This window comes from Taudactylus pleione, unplaced genomic scaffold (assembly GCF_031769625.1).
Source record: "Taudactylus pleione unplaced genomic scaffold, aTauple2 ptg000333l, whole genome shotgun sequence".
Lineage (NCBI taxonomy): Eukaryota > Metazoa > Chordata > Amphibia > Anura > Myobatrachidae > Taudactylus > Taudactylus pleione.
Window position 1 is genome coordinate 3,249,262 of NW_028284734.1, and position 27,413 is coordinate 3,276,674.

Here is a 27,413-nt window from a genome sequence, read left to right on the forward strand (position 1 = left end):
TATTAAAATAAATCAATACACATTGATTTTTATAGGAATATTCCATCTCAGTGTTTTATTTATTTCTATTAATTTCAGTATATCCATTTAATTGATCTACTTAGTACATCTCATCTATCGCATTACAAATACCAATGCAGATTAATTGAAGGTAGTATTGGTGTGATTACATTTTTAATTGATTGAGCATCCGTTGAATCATTATCCATTTACCAGTTCACCTATAGTAGCTCGTGTACTGTGGTAATACAACATTTATATGATTATCCCATCAATATCTGGATCAATGTAGGTATTGTATGCGCTGAGTGTTCCCCTCCTTTATGTACCACCTCTATTGATACTTAATGAGGATCTGTAGTGCCCTCATTTACACCCAGCCGCAATAACCTCTATAAGAATACTACAGATTAGCGCATCCCTTTCCCCCCACGTTTATCATACATCCACGGCTTAGCATCTGGGTCTGAATCAGGCCCTCTGTGTACACAGTTGTTCTTTATTTCCCACCTTTACACATCTTACATGTGAGAGGCTGTAGGCTTCTTACGCCACCGAGTCACATAGCTGTATGAGTTGATGTGTGTGCAGCCATGTTTTCCTGATACCATTAGGAAGCTTTAGGCGGCTGCTTAAGGGCGCCAATCACTGGAGGGCACCACTGAGTCCACAAAAAAAGAAGAAGGATCTCTCTTTCAGTCATCGGTCGGGACTACTGATGACCAAGGCTGACGTAGAAACTCCCCCAGCCCCCGGCACTGTACTCTCATCTGTGCAGTAGAGTCAGCAACAATTTTGGCCACCCCTTTCCTCTCTTCTAGTCCTTTCCTCTGGGTGTCAGCCTGTCATTTACATAAGAAGCTCCCCCCTCCCTCCCCCCCTTAGACAACACTAGGAGAGGAGCTGCTACTGCTGAATGTAGCCTGGTCAAGTATGTTATGACTTTTGCTGCTCTCATTATCTAGCGGCTGCTGTGTGCAGTTGCTGTGGTGTTGGGATTTTCTCTGCTGGTGGTTCCCGGTGCAGGCACGGATCGGCTCTTTCTTCCTCATCCCGAGATCTCCCTGTGCATTGTTCCTCCAGCTTCCTCTCTGAGGGACCATCACTGCTGAACTGGACCTCCTCAGCCTGACTTCCTTAGGCTGCCTCAGGTACTGACGCTTATTTCTCTGCTGTCCTTAACAGCATTTGGCCAGCTGCTACTGTAGCTAAGTTTATTTCCTGCACCTACTCCCTGACTGATCCTGTGCTGGAGGACTGTGCCTCCCTCTATGACCCTTTGCTGTGGGACTGATTAAGGTGCCCTCCTGCTTGCTGATTTTTCATCTTTGACTGCCTACAGGTTCTGTACCTAGCGACACAGTCTCTATTACTACTGGGTCATTCCATGGTAACTCACGTTACAAAGTTACATAGCAAACAATCAGGAACTCCTGTATACAGTCTTCCAAAGCATGACCCGTCTCATCACTTTCTCAGCAAACAAAACCAACCTCACACAAACTGTTGCTGTTGACAACCATGCACACACTCGCCATGTCACCCTGCAACATAAGTTACCATAGAATGACCCTACAGGCCCCGTTTCTCAAAACACACGTCCCCTGTTTGAGTGGCCATGCCCCCTTTTTTGAAGCGCACACCGGAGACACACGCAAAAGTTTCCTTTTCACTAACAGGCACCCTGCCCCCTGCCACTCTACATATATATATATAATATGCGATAAAAAAAATCTATTTCCAAGGAACAGTAACACAATATCTAGCATTCCCGCTAGGCTGTTTTAGTGGGGTGCCGCGCCCTGCCCTATTTCTGAAGGGCAGAAAGCACCATGCCCTCCAGCGTGGCACCCCGCTGAGATAGCCTGCGGGTTTTGTCTTCACCCGTGGGTCACAGCGTCCCACGGGTGGTCAAAACGGCGGCACAGCGGTTACCGCCAGTGAATGGATGCACCCGGCATCCTCTCACTGTGACCGTAGTGCTTGGGGACTGCCTGGCATGTCGGTAAATGCCGGGCACGCCCCCAGGAGTAATGAAAAGGGGATGCGTCATAAAGACATGCCCCCTTTTCTTTGGCCACGCCACGTATTCGGCCACGCGCGCGCCTACGCCGCGCGCAGAAATGCCCTAGTTCTAGGTCCGGCACCCTGCCTGCTGCTAGACCTAGAGTGAACACTAAATATCTGACATGGGGCTAAAACTGTGACCAAGCATTACCAGCAGGGCAGGATTAAGGAGCCTACCCCTTCCCCCACCACACGTTAAACACGGACACACACATATAATACATATGTAGCAAACATGTTTTCTATAACATACATACTAACACACACATGTACAGTATACACACACTAGCACATACTGTATATACATATTAACACATACATACACACTAACACATACACAGTATACACACACACACACTAACACATACTGTATATACAATAACACATACACACTAACATATACAGTACTGTATACTGTATACAATAACACATATATACACTTAAACACATACATATACAAATATAGACTATAGTAAACTTACATTCTATGCAGGCTGCTGCTCACTTCATTAGGCCCCGCCCCCTCGCGCTGTACTGCCGCGAATCTCGGGTCATATGGGGGCGGGGCTTGCCATGTTGGCTCCGCCCCCATTTTGGGAAAAGCAGAAGGGGGGATTGGTCTTCAGGGGGGTGGTTTCTAGCTGACCTGCAGCAGCAGCAGAGTGCAGAGAGCTGGCTGTGCACTCTCCCTCCTCAGCGTGATACTGACACACCCCCCGGATCATGCACTGAGATGAGCAGGCTGTGGTTCAGCCTGTGCTATGATCGGAGCCTGTGTAATGCGCTGCCCGCGCATTACACAGGCTCCGATCACAGCACAGGCTCAGCGCATGATCCGGACTGTGCTAGGGGGGGGCGATCGCTCCAATCGCCCCCCCCCCTGGATCCGCCACTGGTGTGGTGGCCCTCTGTGTGTGGGGGCCCAGGGACGACCTCCCCTGTCGCCCCCCCCTTAATCCGGCCCTGATTACCAGATCTCTAGTTTTGCCTATGTTAATAGGTACTCATATATTTTGGGGTAGAGATGTGAATTCAGTCGGAAATATCACACCACAATCTGCATTCTAAATGATGATTGTAGTAAATAGAGCCCTTAAAGTTTTCAGTGACTAACAATATGCAAAACCAGGGACAGTAGTCTCAGTGACAATTGGGGATTCAACTCTAAATTAGTTGCTGTTAGAAGAAGCAGAGGGAGGGAGTATAACTCCAATTGTGACCAAGTTGGGTCAGCCTTTACTGGATTCTAATCTAACCTAGGAAAGGAGAAACTTTAGATGTTAAAAGGACACATAAGACTCTTGTATTAGCTCTGCCTTGCCAGCCTTATATATATAGTATATTAAATTCCAACAGTGATAGACCGCTTGCTAAGCTGGGACTAGTACCAGTCATCAATAATTCCATTGCAAAGTGGAAATTAAGGAGAGTGTGTAAAGAAACATTAATTCATGGACTACATTCATGCTATATAATAACAAAGAGGGGGACTGTTTTAATGGGGAAACAGTGAGGAAGCCGATGGACGGAATCCCAACAGCTGGCTTCCCGACTGTATAATCCCGGCAAGGGTTAAATGACAGGCGTCGAAATCCTGACGCCTGTAATTTTCCCTACGCCGGGAGCCTGACACCCAGTTTACCGATCGAAGGTAAGCCGGGCAACGGGAACGGACAGCCGCCGTGGGGGGGGAGGGTTAGGTTTAGGGTTCCCGGGGAGACTTAGGGTTAGGCACCCCCCCGGGAGGTTAGGTTTAGGCTAGGGGAAGGGGGGGTTAGGGTTAGGCACCCCCGGGGGGAGGTTAGGGTTAGGCACCCCCCTGGGGGACTTAGGTTTAGGAAGCGGGGAAGGGGGGTTAGGTTTAGGCACTTAGGGGGAGGTTAGGGTTAGGCACCCCTAAGGCAGGGTTAGGGTTAGGGGGTAGAATAGGTTAGAGAATACTTACCTGGGGACGATTTTCAGTGCTGCCGGGATGCCGCATGCAGCCGGCGGTAAATCATCCTGAATCCACCATGTTACCATTATGTATGTATTTGCTCATAATATCATATGTCAGCCTTGTGTATGTATATGCTTATGTTTTAACTGTTGAAAAAATATACATTGACAAGTATATACTGTATATACCTTAAAAGAAAAAAAAGAACATTTGTCATCATGTTTAAAGTGTTTACTTACCTGTAATTGCATTGTGTACAATCCAATCTGTCTGTACCTGCAAGGAGAAGAGAGGAAATGGGAGAATTACTGTAAGAACATATTGGGATACGTTGTGCTATACTTATTGTTATATTGTAACACCATATAAAGTACAAACACATAGCTACTAATTTAAACTATTTAAAGTGGGTTTTCCCAGGCTGGCCCGGATCATATTAAACAGTTTGGGTAACAGTTAGGTGAAAGGAGTATCAGTCGTTAAAGGCCCCCGTACAGCAAAAAAAGGGCTACGTGTGTGTGTGTTAGTGCAATTTTCCCAGGTTAGTGCTTTGAACGCGTGGAGGTGCAATATACAGTCATTAAAATTTGTTAATAATAATAATAGTACTAATAATAAGACAATGTAAAGCATCTATCAAAATAACTAATAGCAGGAAAATCTAAAACATACCAAGGCATTAAAAATAATTATCTTATATCCTTTAACAATATCACTACTGCTGCACTGCAAGTGGAAATGGTAGTTATTGTCAGAGCCGTAAGTAGACTTTTTGGTGCTCTGTGCCAGAGAGAGCATTGGCGTCTCCCCCTCACCCATCATTTTTCAAATAGGGACATAAGACGTGCAACCGAAAAAAGGGCCATGGCCTCATGGGGAAGGGCTAGGGAAGAGATAGGGGAGGCCAGGAGCTGCTGGGGATAAAAGAAGAGCAAGCTACAAGTGATAATGATATAAACAGAAAATTGACAGGCCCAAACAGCGCCCCCTGCCCTCGCCCAGTGCCCCCTGCCCATGCCCAGTGCCATGGCACAGATCGCACTACCCTAGTTACGGCCCTGGTAATTGTATATAGAAGAGGGAACCTTTAACCTGCATAAAAATCCCTGATTTAACTACTTGTCTTATCGTTACAGAGAATCTTGTTGTGTTCTGGGCAATAAAAGTGAGTTTCCTGTGTGGCTGTAACCTGACCTCATGGTTAAAATCAATTGTAAAACAGTAAATAGCACAAGCTTCCAAGCTATTTTTATATAGTAGCAAAGATATAGAAATGGTCAAAAAGGGCAATAATATGAGAATAAGTGCTTGGAATGACCTCAGTAGTACTGAGTAGGAAATCTAATGGGATTGGGTAATAGCAACTTCCCCGCTGCAAATGCTGGAATATTTATGGTCTGCTGGGTTTCAGGATATCAAAACAATCTTAACTTTCTTTTGATGATTGATCATTACGATGCGTCAGTAATCAATTGGGGCAATTCTGCATTTTGAAGATGATTGTATAAAAAAATCGGCAATGTATGGGGTTCACCGATCGCCGATTTCGACCGAAAAGTGATCGGAATTGGTTAATCAGGGTTGTGCAATATGTTGGATTTTGCTGACCAATAGGAGCTCGCTCGTGTATGGCAGTGCTGTAACAGGGCTTTTCTGCACCCTGTACAGAAGGGGAAAGGCTGGCAGCTCCGATAATTACAGCTTTGACCGGAGCATCCTTAGGATGTTCCGGGGAGACTGCAAGAGCTGCAGGGTGCGTCAGCACTGAGGCGGCAATTCTGGCTGCACTGGTAGCCATGTGCAGGGGTGGTTGGTGAGCGGCAGTGCCGTCCACGTTGCACTGCGCTCTGTGCGACAGCACCGTTTGCACAGCCCTAGTTATGGCACTAGCATATGGTACCGATCAGACGTTTTGCAGATTACTAGTATAATGATGAGCCTTTCATAATTCACAGAACTGTTCTTTGGTGAAAATAATCTGTGAATTGCTGATACATATCTGCAATGGGGATACGTTTAATATCCCGACTGCCAGAATCCCAAAGGTAAGTAGCGGGGTGGGTTAGGGGTTAGGCACTAGTGGGAGGGTTAGGCTTAGACACCGGGGAGGGAGGGTTAGGGTTAGGCACTAAGGGGGGAGGTTAGGTTTAGGCACTAAGGGGGGGAGGGTAAGGTTTAGACACCGGGGAGGGAGGGTTAGGCACTAAGGGGGGAGGGTAAGGTTTAGACACCGGGGAGGGAGGGTTAGGGTTAGGCACTAGGGAGGGGAGCTTAGGTTTTGGCACTGGGGAGGGAAGGTTAGGAGTTAGGTTATGATACTTATCTTTCAGCCATTGGGATAGGAACCTAGTCGGGATACCGGCATCGGGATTCTGACCACCAGGATCCCGAACGCCGGCATCCTGTACTTAACCCGCTGCAATGTATGTGTGGAATAAAGAACCATTAAATCAGGGTAAACTGCAGAATCTATGAATTGTTTTTTTGTGATTGCTGATTTATGGGCCCCTTTACCATACACAAGAAATATATAAACAGAAACCCACTGGTCCATTAAATTGTAATGAATAATACTTTTGGCTCTAGTGAAGAGTGGTCAAGTCAGATTTTTGTATACTTTCACAGTGCAGTTTTCAGATTGTCCCATAGCTGCTACTGCTTGGTGAGTAATTCCTTGAAAAGCTGTGTGCATGTAGACTCACCATAATTAAAATCATAACAATTATCATATTAATAGTCAGGATAAGGGCCAGATTAAGGATTGTGGTGGCCCCGGGACAACTAAGTTGTGGAGGCCCTCAACAATAACATTTATGCCTGCCACGGCCACTACTATACTCCTTAACTCGTGCCATACTCAGATGGTAGTTCTGCCTAATTTTCCTGGTGACTGACCACTACCCTAAGTCCAGCCACCAATGATCAGTGAACCTTTCAAGACAGCCTCTCTTGCTTCTGGCCTCCTCTTTTGTCCAGCCCACTCCTCCATCCTCCGCTACACAAAGTTACAAAACATGGTATGTGCTATATGCTATTTCTATTGTGGTCATCATGGTGTGGGCTAAGGAGCGGGATTTTCTGGAAACTGGAACCCCCCCCTGCATATGCCTATGCGATATATTCTGTATTGTGCTTTACCCCATATGTCCTGAATTGTGCCCCCTGCTCTATCTTACTCATTATCACACACCGCCTGTAAGGTATATAATGTGCTCCAAAAACCACCCCCTGATCTATGTGTTTTTTAATGGGCTAAGGAAAAGATAGGGGAGGCCAGGAGCTGCTGGGGTTAAATGAAGAGCAAGCTACAAGTGATAATGATAATAAACAGAAAATTGACAGGCCAAAACAGTGCCCCCTGCCCATGCCCAGTGCCATGGCACAGCTCACACTACCCTAGTTACGCCCTGGTTATTGTATATAGAAGAGGGAACCTTTAACCTGCATAAAAAGCCCTGATTTAACTACTTGTCTTATCATTACAGAGAATCTTGTGTTCTGGGAAATAAAACTGAGTTTCCTGTGTGGCTGTAACCTGACCTCATGGTCAAAATCAATTGTAAAACAGTAAATAGCAAAAGCTTCCAAGCTATTTTTTAATAGTAGCAAAGATATAGAAATGGTCAAAAAGGGCAATAATATGAGAATAAGTGCTTGGAATGACCTCAGTAGCACAGTAGGAAATCTAATGGGATTGGGTAAAAGCAACTTCCTCGCAGCAAATGCTGGAATATTTATTGTCTGCTTGGTTTCAGGATATCAAAACTACGATACGTCAGTAATCAATTGGGGCAATTCTGCGTTTTGAAGATGTATAAAAAAATCGGCAATGTATGGGGTTCATCGATCGCCGATTATGACTGAAAAGTGATCGGAATTGGTTAATCAGGGTTATGCAACATGTTGGACTTTGCTGACCAATAGGAGCTGTAGATTGCTAGTGTATGGCAGTGCCGTAACAGGGCTTTTCTGCACCCTGTACAGAGGGGGAAAGGCCGGTAGCTCCGGTTATTACAGCTTTGACCGGAGTGTCCTTAGGATGTTCCGGGGAGCTGCAAGAGCTGCAGGGTGCGTCGGCACTGCGGCAGCGATTCTGGCTGCACTGGTAGTCATATGCAGGGGCTGTTGGTGATCGGCAGTGCCGTCCACATGGCACTGCGCTCTGTGCGACAGCACCGTTTGCACAGCCCTAGTTATGGCACTAGCATATGGTACCGATAAGACGTTTTGCAGATTACTTGTAAAATTATGAGTTTTTCATAATTCACAGAACTGTTCTTTGGTGAAAATGATCTGTGAATTGCTGATACATATCTGCAATGGGGATACGTTTAATATCCCGACCGCCGGAATCCCGAAGGTAAGTAGCGGGGTGGGTTAGGGGTTAGGCACTAGTGGGAGGGTTAGACTTAGACACCGGGGAGGGAGGGTTAGGCACTAAGGGGGGAGGTTAGGTTTAGGCACTAGGGGGGGAGGGTAAGGTTTAGACACCGGGGAGGGAGGGTTAGGGTTAGGCACTAAGGGGGGAGGGTAAGGTTTAGACACCGGGGAGGGAGGGTTAGGGTTAGGCACTAAGGGGGGAGGGTAAGGTTTAGACACCGGGGAGGGAGGGTTAGGGTTAGGCACTAAGGTGGGAGGGTTAGGTTTAGATAGCGGGGAGGGAGGGTTAGGTTTAGGCACTAGGGGGGGAGGTTAGGTTTAGGTACCGGGGAGGGAGGGTTTAGGTTAGGCACTAGGGGGGGAGGGTTAGGTTTAGGCACTGGGGAGGGAGGGTTAGGGGTTAGGTTATGATACTTACCTTTCAGTCATTGGGATAGTAACCTAGTCAGGGTGCCGGCGTCGGAATTCTGACCACCAGGATCCCGAACGCCGGCATCCTGTACTTAACCCGCTGCAATGTATGTGTGGAATAGAGAACCATTAAATCAGTGGAAACCGCAGATTCTATGAATTGTTTTTTTGTGATTGCTGATTTATGGGCCCCTTTACCATACACAAGAAATATATAAACAGAAACCCACTGGTCTATTACATTGTAATGAATAATACTTTTGGCTCTAGTGAAGAGTGGTCAAGTCAGATTTTGTATACTTTCACAGTGCAGTTTTCAGATTGTCCGATAGCTGCTACTGCTTGGTGAGTAATTCCTTGAAAAGCTGTGTGCAGGTAGACTCACCATAATTAAAATCATAACAATTATCATATTAATAGTCAGGATAAGGGTCAGATTAAGGATTGTGGTGGCCCCGGGACAACTAAGTTGTGGAGGCCCTCAACAATAACATTTACGCCTGCCACAGCCACTACTATACTCCTTAACTCGTGCCATACTCAGATGGTAGTTCTGCCTAATTTTCCCGGTGACTGACCACTACCCCAAGTCCAGCCACCAATGATCAGTGAACCTTTCAAGACAGCCTCTCTTGCTCCAGGCCTCCTCTTTTGTCCAGCCCACTCCTCCATCCTCTGCTACACAAAGTTACAAAACATGGTATGTGCAATATGCTATTTCTATTGTGGTCATCATGGTGTGGGCTAGGGAGGGGGATTTTCTGGAAACGGAACCCCCCCTGCATTTGCCTATGCAATATATTCTGTATTGTGCTTTTCCCCATATGTCCTGAATTGTGTCCCCCTCTCTCTCTTTTTTTTCTTTTATCTTACTCATTATCACACACCGTCTGTAAGGTATATAATGTGCTCCAAACACCACCCCCTGATCTATTGTTTTTAGATGCCACCATACCTCCCAATGTGTTCTGTATTCTGCTTTCCTCTATTTTGTTGACTTCTTAAATGTACTCAGCCTCCGCACCCCTATTCTGCAAATTCTTAAATGTGCTGCACACAAACTCCTAAACCACCCCTCTGTATGTATTTCAATGTATCACCCCCCAACCCCCCCAACTCACTGCCCTTTCTTAAATGTCCTCCCCACCCCCGGCTATGCTGTGCTCCAGCGCCAAATGTATGAACCCATTACAGTATAGTCTCTCCTCTCGCTGGCTCTTCTATTTGCTTTGACAGGCGGCTGCAGTGTTGCAACATCATCAAGCAACTGCGAGGAGCAAAATACAGCAGTCAACTATGGATCAGTGCGGGCACCTTACTACTGGCCAGGGAGGGAGCAGTGGGCCAGGTCAGGGCAATATTTCTGCAATGTGCGGGACCCCAATGTGTGAGGGCCTCTGGGTGACTGCCCCGTCCGCCCCACCTATAATCCTTCCCTGTTCAGGAAACATTCATGTTTTTATTTAGCGTAGTACTGGCCAGAAAGGGAAGACTTTGGTGCACTGTAAGTTGCTCAGTTTAACATGTATTGTAATTTGTTAAACTAACTTTTTGTGCCTTTAATACAGTGCACAACCTGTGCTAATTATTACAATAGTGCTAATTGGTGAGTACAGAGGAACCAAGTATTTTTAAACACAGTGTGGAGGAGGGATGGGCTTGCCGGCACAAGGTAAGTATATGTGGGGCCCGCTGATCACAGGTTCCCTCGTACTCCCCACCCCCTACTCTCCACTACCCTGTCTGTTTATACTGCTTACCTCTCCTCTCCCTACCAGAGACCCTACAACATCACCACGAGTCCTCACCCCTTCCTCTTCTTTAGCAATGCCCTATGACAGGAGGGGACAAAGAGACACCTGTACCGGGCCCTTAGGTCAGAGGGGCCCGAGGATCAGGGACACAAAAAACTGGGCAGCAGCACCAATTAACACTTTTTGCCGCTCCGCCCACCATTTAACTAATTAACAGGGCACAATAACCTCCCCCAATTTTCCCTCTGTTACCCTGTCACATGGTTCGGTCCCCGTGATGCCGATGTCATGACGCTGACGTTGCACAGCACTGAGCCGACCCTTCCCTGTCTTCTTCTGCCGACGTTGTCGAGAGGAAACCCACCTCCCAGAGGGCACACTGTCACAGATTCGACAGCAGCTGTCAACAGCCTAACCGCTGTCCCTACAGACACGAGACACCCTGTCTGTCCATCCTGGGACCTGGTACACTCACCACACAGTTTAACTGTGACAGTCTGTAATGATTTTTGTAAAAAAAAAAACTCAATGAATCACTTGAACATGAACATCACTTGAACTATGTGTGACATTCCCCTCTAAAATGTCACTCACCAATGGGTTCCAGTGGTTCTGGTAAGACAGCATTTTTCAGTGTCACCCCTTCCCCTGCCCTGGTAGAGAGGTGAAGGCGACCTGACCCCAGACTCAAGAGTCACACACGTTTTTTAAATAAGTTCAAATTTATTGTACTGGAGCACTTATATAAATTTACCACAACTCGTGTATAGGTACCTCCAATTAAAACGTTTAGGTAATAATAAATTATTCTGTGTAGTTAATGTCTCAACTCTAGGCAATGTACTCACACAAATAATATCCCCTGGCCAGTTTAAATGTTGGTGCACATAGTATTTAGTTTTAGTTATTCTTGCGAGCCGGCTTGTTTAATTTTAACTCTGAAAATGTAGCAGCTGGGATATATGGAGTTTTGTAGAGACTAATTTGTAGCACATCCAAGTGCCTGGTACTGTGGGATGCAATGTATAATAAAACAAAAGTAGCAATAATGTGATGGATTATTTACATAGGGCTGAACAAAGGTCTCCTATGCACTGAAGCTCCTTATTTCCCTTCTCACCGTCTCCAATGGTTATATATTTATCAGCCTCTGAAATGACTTAGGGCCTGATTCAGCATGGATCACAGTAGCTAATACGCACGCAATAGGGCGATTGTTGTATTCTGCGCATGCATATGCAACTCAGTGCATGTGCGTGAGCTGGCCACTGCGGTCAGGACTGTGATCGCAGTGACTACGCAGACTCATCGCAGAGTGATTGACAGGAAGTGCCATTTGTGGATGGTGGTGGAGGGTGGTCGACGAAGCGCAGGCGTGCCAGTGCTTTTGAACGCTGTTGCATCGGCGTTCATAAATTATCCACTGTGATGCCCTATGCAGTCTGAGATCTCATAGCGTGCAATGAATTTAGCAATTTCTGCATAAGGTCAGAGCTTGTGCAAGTGTGCGTGAGGCTGCGATGGTACTCAATGGGTTTCGTAGTCTTGATAAACATTTTGGATGTGTGTAAGGTAAAGTGGGCATCCTTGTGTAGTGCTGCGGCGGCATGGCGATCGCAATGAATTAGCATACTATCGCAGTTGAACTGTGTACATAATCACTATTGCATTCGCAGTGGCGATCTATAGTGATTCAGGCCCATAGTGTAATAGTTGTCACATCGCTTTAGTTGGGATCCGCCTTATGCCGGGTACACCCTGGAACAATGTTGTTCCAATTTGGCCAAATCGAAACGACAAATTGTGCATAACGTATGTACAGTAAGCATGGTAAGTGCACTCCTGCGGTCGGATGCGTCGTCAGGTTTGATGTGCGCAACATAAAACCTGGCGATATCGCATGCGGCGTCATGCATATTAATGAAGGATAGAACAAGTGTAACCCCCCTTTTCTACCTTAGAGTATTCAAGTTTAGTACCTCCACCCAAGATTATTACAATAACATAGAGAGTGGGTCCTCTTGGGTAGTACCCACCTAATAGATGTTACCCTAATAGAGTATATCCTGTGGATAGCTTTCTGCTGCAGCACTAATATTGGAATTTGGGGTACCCTGAGAGTGATAACTCCCTCCTCAACTACATTCCTCCTGGAGCTGCTGGTACTCTTATGTGCTGCCCCTCACTAATGTCTAAAGGTATGAAAGTCTTGCTTTAAGGCTCAACACCTCCAGTCTGTTGAGCTCTTAGATGATGCAGCTGCTCAGAGCTGATTCCATGACAGACGAGACAGCTTCTAGCAGCTGTGCCCACCTCCTGTCACTCGGCTGTGCTTCTCTGCTGCAAATTGGCTTACTCTGGCTTCCGCCTCCCCTCCACAGGGTCTCTGTTGGCGTCCAGCTCCAGCCACTGCTCCTGCGACCAGAGACCTGCATGGCCACATCCTCAGACTAACCTGAAAAGGCTGGGTTTTTGCCACCTAGCCCCACATGGGCTAAACTGAGCCTGCCACTATGCCATCCGCAGAACTTGTCAGCTCAGTCAGCTCTGGAAGGGGATCAGGAGTCTGGACGGTACTGCTGCGGCAGTGGTATTTATACCCTAACTGACCTGTCTGTGCGGCTCTGCTCATAGCTTCCCGCCTTAAGGGTCTATTTACTAAGCCTTGAATGGAGATAAAGTGAATGGAGATAAAGGGCATAATTCAGTTTCGATAGCAAGAATGCAATCGCATGCACCTGCACGTTGTGAAAATATGCAAATGAATGCGATCGCAGCACTATACCAAGATGCCCACCAGCTTATAAAGTCACCCACTTCCCATTACATACATCCGCAAATCAAAACATCGGTAACATAAAGTTACATTGGACCCATATGCAGAGTTTTGGTTGAGCTTGATATGACTCACAACCTGCGAAGCTTCATGTCGCTGGGGCTTAATTATGCACGTTTCTGTAACGGTGTTCCCCCCTCACCACCCCCAAATGGCACTTGCTGTCAATCATTTCTCTGTGCATACGCATGCGCAGAACAAAACATCGACCGGGTGCGTGCAAACGCAGACCTGCGATTCAAGCTGAATGAGGCCCAAAGTACCAACCAATCAGCTCCTAACTCATTTTTCAAACACAGCCTGTGACATGGCAGTTAGGAGCTGATTGGCTGGTACTTTATCTCCCTTCACTTTATCTCCATCCAAGACTTAGTAAATAGACCACTCTGATCTGCACAACCCTTCTAGAACTATCCCCTATGTGTGTGTGTGTGTGTGTGTGTGAGGTGCAATCGGTCACCTCCCGAGGACGTGCTTCACCTTTAAACAGTACATATAATATAACTATACAATTTACATCAGATAAATAAATTCATTAAGTATACATTAACCTCTTACCCTATTCTAATAAACTCAACCTAATTAAACTAAAAACATACATGTACCATCTTAACAGTTGACACACATATATTATATATCTTTGTTTCCTTCATATTTTACACCCACAGAAGATGTTACCCGAGTGATTGTTCCGTCATTCATTAATCGCTGCAGTATGTACCGGAAATCATGCCATGTCCAGGATGAAGGCAAATCACCATGAACATCGTCACGATTGCCGGTCATCTCAATGTGTACCCGGAATTAGGCAATGACAGTTGGATAACCCTGACAATCCAGGTTTGTGTTTATTCACTGCTCCTCTGGGGCATGTCTCTTATGGAGCTGCCTATATCACTGGAAATTTGATTAACATTTTGTCCTGAGCAGATCTGGGGAGATATATACACAGTATATATATATTTTTTTGGATGCAGCAGCGGCAGGGCGAGAGGAGGTGTGAGGAGGTTCCACCATGGAATGTACGGGGAGGAGGGGAACCAAAGTGATTGTTTCAGAATTCCGAGGGCACACTTGATAAAGTTATCTGTCGATTCTGGGATTCTTTTTGAGAACGAGTACACGCTGGCTCCACACTAAGACCCCTGATGTGCCTGTTTTTTAATTGATGAAGGTACTTGAAATACTTATCTTGAAAATTCAAATATTTCTAAAATACTACACCTCCTTTTTTAGATACTACTATTTGAGACGATACAACAACAGTCTCTCAGGAGAAAGTTGGCGGCCACCTGTCACACGGGGAGTGTATTTTTGGAAGAATTCATTTTAAAGGACTTAAACACAGATAATTCTTGGTGTAGCGCTATTAACAGTACCCTTTTTCTATCTATCTATCTATATATATATATATATATATATATATATCCAAAGCGCATAGCTTGGCACTCCTTAATGTGGGATTACTTAGCTGGTTGCCTGCACACGATAATGCTGAATAGCTCCTCAAACGTGCGGCACTCCCCGCTGACGAAAAAATCACACTGCAGTCAGGGCTGGTAATATTAACATTTCAATGCTTCACATCATGGTATTTTCATCAGGACATTTTCATGGATGTCCTGATGAAAATGCCGTGATGTGAGGCATTTAAACGTTGATATTACCAGCCTTGACTGCAGTGTGCTTTTTTCGTCAGCGGGGAGTGCCGCACATTTGGGGCGCTATATATTAGGGGTGTGCACCGGCCACTTTTCGTGTTTTGTGTTTTGGTTTTGGATCTGGATCTTTCTTCGTGTTTTGGATCTGGATTGGTTTTGCCAAAACCACCCTTCCGTGTTTTGGGTTCTGGGTTTTGTGTTTTGGATCTGTATTTTTTTGAAAAAAAGCATAAAAACAGCTAAAATCACAGAATTTGTAGGTTTTTCTGCTCCTATGCTATTATTAACCTCAATAACCTTAATTTCCACTCATTTCCAGTCTATTCTGAACACCTCACACCTCACAATAGTGTTTTTATGTCCAAAAGGTTGCACCGAGGTAGCTGGATGACTATGCTAAGCGACACGAGTGGGCGGCACAAACACGTGACCCATCTAGGAGTGACACTGCAGTGGCAGGCAGGATGGCAGTTAGAAAAACTAGGCCCCAAACTGTACATAATGCAAAGAAAAAAAGAGGTGCAAGATGGAATTGTCCTTGGGCCCTCCCACCCACCCTTATGTTGTATAAACAGGACATGCACACTTTAACAAATCAATCATTTCAGCGCCAGGGTCTGCCACACAACTGTGGCTGAAATGATTGGTTCGTTTGGGCCCCCACAAAACAAGCTGGCAATTAATGTGTCCCTGCACAAACTGGCTCTACGGAGGCAAGATGTCATCCTCATCCTCCTCATCCACCGATTCCTCACCCTCTTCAGTGTGTACATCCTCATCCTCACAAAGTATTAACTCGTCCCCACTTGAATCCACCACCACAGGTCCCTCTGTACCTTCTGGAGGCTGGTCTCCCTGGAAGAGCTGATAATTCATTTTGATGAACATCATCTTCTCCACATTCTGTGGAAGCAACCTCCTACGCCTTTCGCTGACAAGGTTCCCGGCTGCACTAAACACTCTTTCGGAGTACACACTGGAGGGGGGGCAACTCAGGTAAAATAGAGCCAGTTTGTACAGGGGCCTCCAAATTGCCTCTTTTTCCTGCCAGTACAGGTATGGACTGTCTGACATGCCTACTTGGATGCTGTCACCGATGTAATCCTCCACCATTCTGTCAATGGTGACAGTATCATATGCAGTGACAGTAGACATGTCAGAAATTGTTGCCAGGTCCTTCAGTCCGGACCAGATGTCCAAACTTGGTCCTGCCTGCCCTGCATCACCGCCAGCGGGTTGCTTAGGATACCTAAGTTTTTTCCTGGCAGCCCCAGTTGCGGGAGAAAATGAAGAAGGAGCCGTTGACGTGTCACGTTCCGCTTCAGCTGACAGTGTGTTCACCAGCAGGTCTTTGCACCTCTGCAGGCTTGTGTCGGCCGGAAAGAGAGACACCACATAGGCTTTAAACCTAGGATCGAGCACGGTGGCCAAAATGTAGTGGTCTGATTTCAACAGATTGACCACCCTGGAATCCTGGCAAAGCGAATGAAGGGCTTCATCCACAAGTCCCACATGCCGAGCGGAATCGCTCCGTCTTAGCTCCTCCTTCACTTTCTCCAGCTGCTTCTGCAAAAGCCTGATGAGGGGAATGACCTGACTCAAGCTGGCAGTGTCTGAACTGACTTCACGTGTGGCAAGTTCGAAGGGCTGAAGAACCTTGCACAACACGGAAATCATTCTCCACTGCGCTTGAGTCAGGTGCATACCCCCTCCTTTGCCTATGTCATAGGTGGATGTATAGGCTTGTATGGCCTTTTGCTGCTCCTCCATCCTCTGAAGCATATAGAGGGTTGAGTTCCACCGCGTCACAACCTCTTGCTTCAGGTGATGGCGGGGCAGGTTCAAGAGTGTTTGCTGGCGCTCCAGTCTTCGGCACGCAGTCGCTGAATGGCGAAAGTGGCCAGAAATTTTTCGGGCCACCCAAAGCGTCTCCTGCACGCCCCTGTCGCTTTTCAGAAAATTCTGCACCACCAAGTTTATTGTGTGAGCAAAACATGGGACGTGCTGGAATTTGCCCAGATGTAATGCCCGCACAATATTGGTGGCGTTGTCAGATATCACAAATCCCCAGGAGAGTCTAAGTGGGGTAAGCCACTGGGCGATGATTTCCCTCAGTTTCTCTAAGAGGTTGTCGGCGGTGTGCCTCTTACTGAAACCGGTGATACACAGCGTAGCCTGCCTTGTAACGAGCTGGCGTTTCTGAGATGCTGCTACTGGTGACGCTGCTGCTGTTGCTGCGTAAGGTGATACATCTACCCAGTGGGCTGTCACAGTCATATAGTCCTTAGTCTGCCCTGTTCCACTTGTCCACATGTCCGTGGTTAAGTGGACATTGTGTACAACGGCATTTTTCAGGACACTGAGGACACTTTTTCTGACGTTTCTGTACAGTCTCGGTATCGCCTGCCTAGTGAAGTGGAATCTAGACGGGATTTGGAACCGGGGACACACTACCTCCATCAATTGTCTAAATCCCACTGCACTAATGGCGGATACCGGACGCACGTCTAACACCAACATAGCAGTCAAGGCCTCAGTTATACGTTTTGCTTCAGGATGACTGCTGTCGTACTTCATCCTCCTCGCTAAGGACTGTTGGAGGGTCAATTGTTTAGTAAAAGTAGTGGTGTTCCTACTTCCTCTCTGGGATGATGAACGACTCCCAGCAGCAGCAGCAACAGCAGCAGCGGCAGCAGTAGGCGTAGCAATGCAGGATCCTCCGGAGGAATCCCGGATAGGAGAGTCAGTCATGCCAGTGATATGGCCTGCAGGACTACTTCCGATCCTGACTAAGGAGGAAATTGACGAGGAGGGAGTTGACGGTGTGGTTTGCAGGCGCTTGGATACAACAGGACAACGGGATTTAGGTGTCCCTGGACTGCTTACGGTCTGAGCCAAAGTTTCTGAACTTGACAGTAACTTTTTATGAACGCGCTGCAGGTGCCGTATAAGGGAGGATGTTCCTAGGTGGTTGACGTCCCTACCCCTACTTATTTCACCTTTACATATGGTACATATGGCAAGACAGTTGTTGTCCGGATTTGGATAGAAATATTGCCAGACCAAAGAGGTGGAATGTTTGGTCTTCTGCCCAGGCATGACCGTGATGGGCTTTTTCATCCCACGGACAACAACTGTCTCCCCCGGAGCCTGATTTAAACAAACCACATCACCATCAGAATCCTCCTCGCCAACTTCCTCCTCAGCGCCAGCTACACCAGTATCCTCATCCTGTTGTACTTCAACAGTGACATCTTCAATTTGCATATCAGCAAGTGGACTGTGGGTGCTCCTTTCAGCACTTGCAGGGGGCGTGCAAATGGTGGAAAGAGCCACCTCTTCCCGTCCAGTGCTGGGAAGGTCAGGCATCGCAACCACCACCACACTTGGACTCTCTTTGGGGATTTGTGATATCTTCTTAGAAAGCACAGTTCTTCGCTGTGCTTTTGCCAGCTTAACTCTTTTGATTTTTTTAGTGGGAGGAGGGCTTCCATCGTCATGTGAAGCTGAACCACTAGTCATGAACATACTAGGGATCGACCTTAGCCGTTCCTTGCCACTCCGTGTCGTAAATGGCATATTGGCAAGTTTACGTTTCTCTTCAGCTGATTTAAATGTCTTTTTCAAGGTCATTTTCCTGAACTTTGCCATTTGGGATTGTATGTGCCCTCTACTATGACATTGGGCATCGGCCTTGGCAGACGACGTTGATGGCATGTTATCGTCTATGTCATGACTAGTGGCAGCAGCTTCAGCACTAGGAGGAAGTGGTTCTTGATCTTTCTCTATTTTATTTTTATCGGAGAAAGTTTGGTCCTCCATTTATGTTATATCGATTTGATATATACGTGCGGCTAAACACAGAAAATAAATTTTTTTTTGGTTCGGACTGGAGTGTACTTTGTGGGTTACAGCACCCTTTAACGGTCAAGCCAGCCGGCCCTTTACTTATGACACAGGCGCACTCTTGGCACTACTTTGTTGATGCACGTGCGGCTACTGCGCACACAATTCACAAACACAGAAAATAATTTTTTTTTGGTTTGGCTTTGGACTGGAGTGTACTTTCGGGGGTTACAGCACCCTTTAACGGTCAAGCCAGCCGGCCCTTTACTTATGACACAGGCGCACGCTTGGCACTACTTTGTTGATGCACGTGCGGCTACTGCGCACACAATTCACAAACACAGAAAATAATTTTTTTTTTGGTTTGGACTGGAGTGTACTTTCGGGGGTTACAGCACCCTTAACGGTCAAGCCAGCCGGCCCTTTACTTATGACACAGGCGAACGCTTGACACTACTTTGTTGATGCACGTGCGTCTACTGCGCACACAATTCACAAACACAGAAAATAATTTTTTTTTGGTTTGGACTGGAGTGTACTTTCAGGGGTTACAGCACCCTTTAACGGTCAAGCCAGCCGGCCCTTTACTTATGACACAGGCGCACGCTTGGCACTACTTTGTTGATGCACGTGCGGCTACTGCGCACACAATTCACAAACACAGAAAATAATTTTTTTTTGGTTTGGACTGGAGTGTACTTTGGGGGTTACAGCACCCTTTAACGGTCAAGCCAGCCGGCCCTTTACTTATGACACAGGCGCACGCTTGGCACTACTTTGTTGATGCACGTGCGGCTACTGCGCACACAATTCACAAACACAGAAAATAATTTTTTTTTTGGTTTGGACTGGAGTGTACTTTCGGGGGTTACAGCACCCTTAACGGTCAAGCCAGCCGGCCCTTTACTTATGACACAGGCGCACGCTTGGCACTACTTTGTTGATGCACGTGCGGCTACTGCGCACACAATTCACAAACACAGAAAATAATTTTTTTTTTGGTTTGGACTGGAGTGTACTTTCGGGGGTTACAGCACCCTTAACGGTCAAGCCAGCCGGCCCTTTACTTATGACACAGGCGCACGCTTGGCACTACTTTGTTGATGCACGTGCGGCTACTGCGCACACAATTCACAAACACAGAAAATAATTTTTTTTTTGGTTTGGACTGGAGTGTACTTTCGGGGGTTACAGCACCCTTAACGGTCAAGCCAGCCGGCCCTTTACTTATGACACAGGCGCACGCTTGGCACTACTTTGTTGATGCACGTGCGGCTACTGCGCACACAATTCACAAACACAGAAAATAATTTTTTTTTGGTTTGGACTGGAGTGTACTTTCGGGGGTTACAGCACCCTTAACGGTCAAGCCAGCCGGCCCTTTACTTATGACACAGGCGCACGCTTGGCACTACTTTGTTGATGCACGTGCGGCTACTGCGCACACAATTCACAAACACAGAAAATATATTATTTTTTTAGCACTTGGGGGGAGCACCCCTGATGGACAGAGCACCCCCTGGACAACACTACAGCACTCCTTTAGGACTGGGACACTGCACAGGACTTTGGAGTGGACACAGCCCCTATGGAGAACTGACTGCACAACACAGTCCAGCCAGCCCCTATGGACTTTGAAGTAGTGGACACAGCCCCTATTAACAACAGCAGCACAGCACAACACAGCCAGCCCCTATGGACTTTGAAGTAGTGGACAACAGCAGCACTACACTACACTACACTACACAGCCCTAACTCCCACCCTCCCTCTTCACTGTCCACAGCCGAGTGAGAAAATGGCGCCGACGTGTGTACCTTATATAGGATCCAAAACCCGCGAGACTCGGAAGGCGGGAAGATGACGTTTTGCCTCGATTTCAGATCCGAGTCAGGCGGGAAAAGTCGAGCCTGACTCGGATCGGACTCGGATCGGGGGGGCTCGGGGGGGTTCGGATTTCAGAAATCCGAACCCGCTCACCCCTACTATATATATATATTTATTCAGTATATATAAATGTCTGAACAAACGGGGGCTGACAGCACTATGCCCTATATTGGTCAGTGTGGTGAGTTTACCTCAGAGTCACTTGTCAACAAATCTCTGTTTTAATTCATTCTTCACCAGTCGCTCTCCCTTTATGACTGTCATATAGACTGTCTCTGTACCGCTGACTGATAGTAATTCTCCTAATTCTGTCATATAAACTGTCACTGTACCGCTGACTGACAATAATACTCCTGACTGTAATGTAGACTGTCTCTGTACCGCTGACTGATGGTAATACTCCTGGCTCCGTCATATAGACTGTCTCTGTACCGCTGACTGACAATAATACTCCTGACTGTAATGTAGACTGTCTCTGTACCGCTGACTGACAGTAATAATCCTGACTCTGTCATATAGACTGTCTCTGTACCGCTGACTGACAATAATACTCCTGACTGTAATGTAGACTGTCTCTGTACTGCTGACTGATGGTAATACTCCTGGCTCCGTCATATAGACTGTCTCTGTACCGCTGACTGACAGTAATAATCCTGACTCTGTCATATAGACTGTCTCTGTACCGCTGACTGACAGTAATAATCCTGACTCTGTCATATAGACTGTCTCTGTACTGCTGACTGATGGTAGTACTCCTGGCTCCGTCATATAGACTGTCTCTGTACCGCTGACTGACAGTAATACTCCTGACTCTGGGCCTGATTCAGAGCCGGACGCTATTTGCGCTCGCTCGTTCAGAAAAAGGGGCTGGCTATTTAAATTGAGAGCTCGCTCTTTGCGGTCTGTTGACGCCCCTATGTCTGAGCGAGCATCCGAAACATGCGCTCGCTATTTTGTAAAGACGCCCCTTGGCCGCTCGCATCATACGTCATCTCCGCTATTTATTAGATTAATCGAGTACATCGAAAGGCGTATGAACTGCTCGCTATTCTTGTGGTAGCATTTTCCTACCGCAATCATGCGAGCAGTTCAGGCTAAAAGACAACCAAGTGACGTGGTCGATGACGCTGCTTTGTTAATTATGCACACCCTTAAAACGCCCGTTTTGACCGTTTGGCACGCCTGCGTTCGGATCTCCACTCCCCGTTTTCAAGCACCTTCCCCTGTTACCACCCACAAACGCCTCATCCTGTCACTCAAATTAGCAGGCACTCGCTATTTTGCGAGCACACGATTTCCGACCGCGCTGACTGGTTGGCGCATGCGCATTACAACCCATACGCATGCGCAGATGTGCGAACATCGCTCGGAGCGAACGAGCGGCCGCTTACGAGCGGCTCTGAATCAGGCCCTCTGTCATATAGACTGTCTCTGTACCGCTGACTGACAGTAATACTCCTGATTCTGTCATATACAGTCAGGTCCATAAATATTGGGACATTGACAGAATTTTCAGATTTTGGCCTCTATTCACCACCACAATGGTTTTGAAATGAAACAAACAAGATGTGCTTTAACTGCAGACTTTCAGATTTAATTTGAGGGTAATTACATCCAAATCGGGTGAACGGTGTAGGAATTACAACAGTTTCAATATGTGCCTCCCACTTTTTAAGGGGCCAAAAGTAATGGGACTATCAACTCAAAAGCTATTTCATGGACAGGTGGGGGCTATTCCCTCGTTATTTCATTATCAATTAAGCAGGTAAAAGGTCTGGAGTTGATTCTAGGTGTGACATTTGCATTTCGAATCAGTTGCTGTCAACTCTCAATATGAGATCCAAAGAGATGTCACTATCAGTGAAGCAAGCCATCATTAGGCTGAAAAATCAAAACAAACCCATCAGAGAGATAGCAAAAACATTAGGTGTGGCCAAATCAACTGTTTGGAACATTCTTAAAAAGAAAGAACACATCGGAGAGCTGAGCAACACCAAAAGACCCGGAAGACCACGGAAAACAACTGTGGTGGATGACAAAAGAATTAGTTCCCTGGTGAAGAAAAACCCCTTCACAACAGTTGGCTAAATCAAGAACACTCTCCAGGAGGTAGGTGTATATGTGTCAAAGTCAACAATCAAGAGAAGTCTTCACAAGAGTGAATATAGAGGGTCCACCATAAGATGTAAACCATTGGTGAGCCACAAAAACAGGAAGACCAGATTAGAGTTTGCCAAACAACATCTAAAAAAGCCATTACAGTTCTGGAACAACATCCTATTGACAGATGTGACAAAGATCAACTTGTACCAGAGTGATGGGAAGAGAAGAGAAGGAAAGGAACTGCTCGTGATCCAAAACATACCACCTCATCAGTGAAGCATGGTGGTGGTAGTGTCATGGCGTGGGCATGTATGGCTGCAAATGGAACTGGTTCCCTTGTATTTATTGATGATGTGACTGCTGACAAAAGTAGCAGAATGAATTCTGAAGTGTTTCGGGCAATATTATATGCTCATATTCAGTCAAATGCTTCAGAACTCATTGGACAGCGCTTCACAGTGCAGATGGACAATGACCCGAAGCATACTGCAAAAGCAACCAAAGAGTTTTTTAAGGCTAAAAAGTGGAATGTTATGCAATGGCCAAGTCAATCCCCTGACCTGAATCCAATTGAGCATGCATTTCACTTGATGAAGACACAACTGAAGGGAAAATGCCGCAAGAACAAGCAGGAACTGAAGACATTTGCAGTAGAGGCCTGGCAGAGCATCACCAGGGATGAAACCCAGCGTCTGGTGATGTCTATGCGTTCCAGACTTCAGGCTGTAATTGCCTGCAAAGGATTTGCAACAAAGTATTAAAAAGTGAAAGTTAGATTTAGGATTGTTTAGTTTGTCCCATTACTTTTGGCCCCTTAAAAAGTGGGAGGCACATATAGAAACCGTTGTAATTCCTACACCGTTCACCTGATTTGGATGTAATTACCCTCAAATTAAATCTGAAAGTCTGCAGTTAAATCACATCTTGTTTGTTTCATTTCAAAGCCATTGTGGTGGTGAATAGAGGACAAAATCTGAAAATTCTGTCAATGTCCCAATATTTATGCACCTGACTCTATACTGTCTCTGTACCGCTGATTGACAATAATACTCCTGACTGTAATGTAGACTGTCTCTGTACTGCTGACTGACGGTAATACTCCTGGCTCCGTCATATAGACTGTCTCAGTACTGCTGACTGACAGTAATAATCCTGACTCTGTCATATAGACTGTTTCTGTACCGCTGACTGACAGTAACACTTCTGACTCTGGGCCTGATTCAGAGCCGGACGCAAGTGACCGTTCGCTCGTCCGCCGTACGAGCGGAAATATTTAAATTCAAGCGCTCGCTCGTAAGTTCGCTCGTTGCTAATTTACCACCCCATAGTCTCCCAACCCCTCCTCTAGCTAGCGAACGTTCAAAATAGCGACCGTCCGTCTCCTCTTTGGTTGCAGGGAACGCTCGCACAATTCAATTCTGGAAGTGGCCCTGTCAGTTTTCGATTGTCTGCTATTTCATTCTTCAAACATACTTTCATCGTTTCCTGGCAATCAATATATTAATTACCTTAATTGTTATTCACATGTTTTCAATCCTTTTTTTTTTTTCATTGCCAATAAACTTTATTCTTGTCAGTGTGTGTCATTTGTCCCGCAGAATATGTACGGTTTCACCAATGGTCTTTTTTTTCAAAATTAAATGTTTTTAGGAATGATACTATTGTTTTCCGTTGTTTTTTATAGGCATATTTTAGTACTTTAATTTGTTTATTTAAATTAGCTTACGCATGTCACTGCATCAAGCCTATCATAACTCACATTATATTTGTGAGGCTGTAGGTCACATGACTCATACAATAACCAATACAATGCGTTCTGTTAATTTTCCAAGTACATTAGCCAATCAAATTTTTTCTTGGGCCTTTATTAAAACTGTTTTGTGTAAAAAAAATCATTGCGATCATGAGAGCCTCCGCGTTTTGTAGGCGTGAGCTCCTGGTCCTCACAGAGGTCATGGACCACAGGATCACGCATCATCCTCCCCTCATCACAAACCTCCGCAAGCGTATGGCGTACGCGGAGGTGCGTATGGCGTAAGCGGAGGTGCGCCGCCGCCTGCGCTCCTTCGGCTATCGCCGAAATATCGGCCAGCTGGAGCGTAGGTGGTCGGATTTTGCTGCCGAACCCCACGCCTGCTTGCATGTTTGCGGCTCCAGATTAAGGAAAGTAAGTGTTTCTGTGTTTGTTTGTTTTTTATTTTTTGCGGCCCTACCTGTTTGGGTATTTCGGACATACCTGCGTGTGCATGTTTCCAGTATAGCCCTGTTTGTGTTTTTTGGCCCTACCTGCGTGTGCATGTTTTCCGTATTACCCTGTTTGTTTATTTAGGACATACCTGCGTGTGCATGTTTTCCGTATTGCCCTGTTTGTTTATTTCGGACATACCTGCGTGTGCATGTTTTCCGTATTGCCCTGTTTGTTTATTTAGGACATCCCTGCGTATGCATGTTTTCCGTTTTTTTTTGGTTTTTAAAATTTTTGGTGGTTTAATTTTTTATCAAATTCAAAAATAAAAAATTAAGCTTAAAATTTTTAATCCATCATTTAGGGGCTGAACGCAGACTACTACGTCTAAGACGAGCATGACGTCGGCCTCGTCCCCTATCCCCCACTCCCACCCCAACCTCCTCTCCCCAACCTTCCCAAAATTCCCCCTCCACCCCAGATCGGCAAGTCCGTGAGGACCCTCCCTCTCCTAATATTACCATCCCTCAAAATTCACCCACCCCTCCAACCCCCCTCTCTTTTCATCACCCTCCCCTCCACCCACCCCTCTCTTTTCCTCCCCCTCCACACAAAGTGAAATAACCCCTCCTCCATCGGACCAGCACTGGCCCACCTCAGGGGAGGACGATGTCGGGGCTCCAGGACCAGGCATCAATATGACCGGTATGTTTCCCTTTTAAACTATGGTTGCTTTTGTATTTTTTAGGTTTTGGGTGATGTTGTCCTTTTGCCATTTCCAATTAAGTATTTCTAATGTTTTGGATGTATATCTTGGCAAAACAATGTCTAGGATGTTTTCCCCTTACACATATCACACATGTCCAATCACTCATACTTGTGTCTTTCTAGTTTACGGCACCAACAAATGTAGTGTTTTTGCGTATGTGAGGATACGGGGTTCTCTCAATCACCCAGACACCGAGCAGATGAAACCAATGTGATGGTTTATTTTTCCACAGCACACAGCAACAGATAATATGTAATGGCAAGGGGTAAATACAGAGAACAGGCAATAAACAGGTAGCAGTCCAGACAGAGGCAGTCCCAGTAGAGTATAATGTCCCAGAACAATTCCACAAAATAGCTAGAGACCCTCAGTCCTCACAGTAGAAACTATCACTGATCACACTTGCAGTGAATAGCGCATAAGTCCACTCAATCGTTTCCAGGACCCCACACGTAGAAGCTAATCACAGAACACACAGCAATGAATAGCATATAGGTCCTTGCAGAATTTCCAAAGTATAAATCCACAGAACTGGTGATGCGTTCCACTAGCACCTTAGCAGAGCGAGGCCTCTTAGCCAAAGTCAGCGACTAACATCAAGGCTTATCCAGTATTAAACATTACAATTACTTACATTATTATATTACAGTACATAATAGACATGCTAATGGAAATGTGTGTCCTGAGAATGATCACACATACACTAGGAGACGGATGGGGGACACAAAAGGACTAAAAAGTAAATTGATCTCTGCAATGACTGAGATGCTGCCAGTAAATTTGTAACACACATCCCATGTCCTCACAGCGTACTTCGCCCTTTTTTGGGTTGTCTTTTTATGTGTTATTTGTTTCGTTTGTATTTATACAATCTTTGCGTTTGCCATTATTATTTTTTTTTTTTACATTTTATCTCTTTTTTTAAAGTATAGTCTGATTTTTAAATTGTTTGGTAACATATAATTTAAGGTGTCATTTTAGTAATCCACACATTTTTTTTACCCACAGAGGACCAGAGGTGGCTGCAAGCAATGTAGGCGGGCTTGCACACATTGAGGGGCCATGTCATAGGGATGCTTGTGGTCCTTGATCACATGTTGACGGTCCTGCGCCACTAATTTTTATTTGATTTACTCCTAAAAATTGTGTTACAAATAAAATATATTTTGATTTATTAAAGTCTCATTCCTTGTCTGTAAATATTAGATTGTTTAACCTTCCATAAGTCAACTATTGGAGCATGTTTTTTAAAGTAAGGAAAATTAGATTGTAGAATGCTCAAGTAAGTATGTAAGCTGGCACATTAAACACCTAACAATACCAATAGGTTTGTAGAATTACCAGCATTTTTTTTATTTTGTTTGGGTGGGTAATGTAAATATTAATTCAAACCTGCTTAGGCCTAGATTAGAAAACATACTGATTCACCATAATACCTTTGGTGTTTGTTTTTAGCCACAAAGCATGTTAAAATACTTTACAATTTAACACATTACAGGATTAGCCATTAAGAAAGTTTGCCTTTTTTGGACCAGGTTACACTTGCTTGTAATTTACCAAGGAAAAGTCTTTTTAAC

General features: G+C 45.7%; 1 long non-coding RNA gene across 1 annotated transcript; it reads left to right on the forward strand.

Annotated features, from left to right (window-relative positions):
• Positions 1 to 923: 923 nt before the first annotated feature.
• On the forward strand, positions 924 to 26,944 carry LOC148508968 (uncharacterized). The gene is made up of 4 exons (XR_015869493.1): positions 924 to 1,151; positions 14,056 to 14,227; positions 25,432 to 25,772; positions 26,845 to 26,944. It is a non-coding gene; the product is annotated as an uncharacterized LOC148508968 (long non-coding RNA).
• The last annotated feature ends 469 nt before the right edge of the window (positions 26,945 to 27,413 follow it).